This window comes from Tiliqua scincoides, chromosome 9 (genome assembly GCF_035046505.1).
Source record: "Tiliqua scincoides isolate rTilSci1 chromosome 9, rTilSci1.hap2, whole genome shotgun sequence".
In the NCBI taxonomy this organism is placed as follows: Eukaryota; Metazoa; Chordata; class Lepidosauria; order Squamata; family Scincidae; genus Tiliqua; species Tiliqua scincoides.
In genome coordinates this window covers 6885620-6887374 of record NC_089829.1, presented here as the reverse complement: position 1 = coordinate 6887374, position 1755 = coordinate 6885620, and the positions used below count along the sequence as shown (strand labels likewise).

Here is a 1755-nt window from a genome sequence, read left to right as displayed (position 1 = left end):
CCAGGCCTGACCCTGCTTAGCTTCCAAGATCATGGTATAAGCCTACAGCACCCGGTATTCCCAGGCGGTCTCCCATCCAAGTACTAACCAGGCCTGACCCTGCTTAGCTTCCGAGATCATGGTATAAGCCTACAGCACCCGGTATTCCCAGGCGGTCTCCCATCCAAGTACTAACCAGGCCTGACCCTGCTTAGCTTCCGAGATCATGGTATAAGCCTACAGCACCCGGTATTCCCAGGCGGTCTCCCATCCAAGTACTAACCAGGCCTGAGCCTGCTTAGCTTCCGAGATCAGACGAGATCAGGCATGTGCAGGGTAACAGTTGCTGTAGGAACAGATTGTTACAATGGAGAAGGAGCTACCAGGTGACTGAGGCTCTTACAGGCCGGATATCCCGTCCACCCCCCAACCGAACTCTGCCCACCTCTGTGTCAAAGGCATTTGTATCCATATAGGAGTCCTCCCCATCCTCAATTTTATCAGCAAGGAGAACTTGCTAGAAAGACGCAATCCAGCGATCCTCAACTTGTCAGAAGGTGGATATTTTTCCCCCCAACATGGCACAATGTTGTGAGGTCACAGATGTCTGGGATGGATTTCAGGAGTCCTGTGAAGACTGATGTTGATTGCTTGGGACTCCAGGCCCATCTGGGAAGGTCGATGATCCTGTCACATGGTGAGTTGCTGGTGGGTGTCGATGATGTGGGGTCAAAGTGGGGAAACTTGCAATGTGACAGCCACGACTCATGGCCTAGCAGAACTGTGGTTATGTGCTCATCTTTATGTCAACTATTTTTGGAAGAAAAGGGTCAAAATGTGCCATTTTCAGACCTTGAATGGGTACATTGTGCCATGTCAAGCAACTGAGCTCGAGTTATGCGCAACACGGGCTTATTTCCGTTAGCAAAACATGTGCAACTGCCACATCATTCATGAAGTCATTACAGGATAGGCCCAGGCCTAATATCCTTCTTTTCCTTCCTCTTTCCTGCATGGTTGGAGGAAAGTGCTAGTCCCATGTTATGCTGTCTGTGTGGTTGGGACACATGTTCATGTCATTGTAGGCAAATGATATGCCCTTTTTGTTTTTTTTTCAAAAAGGGTACATGATAGAGATTATATGAATGTGCTTATAGTTCTAATTGTCATCAAAATAGAGATTGTGGGGAAGGAGTAAAGAATAAATCGTAGATTGCCAAATCTGTCATGTGTAGCGTTCGTTGTTGGCATCCTTCAGTCTCGGAAGACTATAGTATCGCGCTCTGAATGGTGGTTCTGGAACAGAGTGTCCTCTCCAGTGCGCGAAGCCTGGGTAAAGTAGGTATGGAGGATAGGCTGTTACCCGTGCAGCAAATCCCCCCTCTTCATGTCGCTGAAATGGTCCAATGGAAAGGTAGAAGCCAATATGGTTGGTTCCAGCGGCGTCGCAGGAGTTGCCAGAACATGACTGTGTTCAGCCATGAACTGCCTCAGGGACTCCAGCTCCGGATTTTGCCTCGAGGTTGACTCCTGAAGCCTCTTCCATAACTGGATGTAGCCACAAGGCAGTGGAGGTTTGGGGTCAGAGTTTTCCTTCTCTCAGATGAGCTGCCTTTCCAGGCTGACGAGTCCCATCGACCCGGTGGCTGTTTAGTCGCCTCTTACAACAAGTACAGCCAAACTGAGGGCCTATTCTTATCCCCAGCCCCCAGGGGAAACAGCCCCAATGTGTAGCAGTTCTAAGTTAAAGTGGAGGAATTCAGCAGACTCAATGTG

The 1755-nt window shown here is 49.2% G+C and overlaps 1 pseudogene; it reads right to left on the bottom strand.

The window, feature by feature from the left end:
- Positions 1-213: 213 nt before the first annotated feature.
- Positions 214-333, bottom strand: LOC136660751 (5S ribosomal RNA; annotated as a pseudogene).
- Positions 334-1755: the final 1422 nt, after the last annotated feature.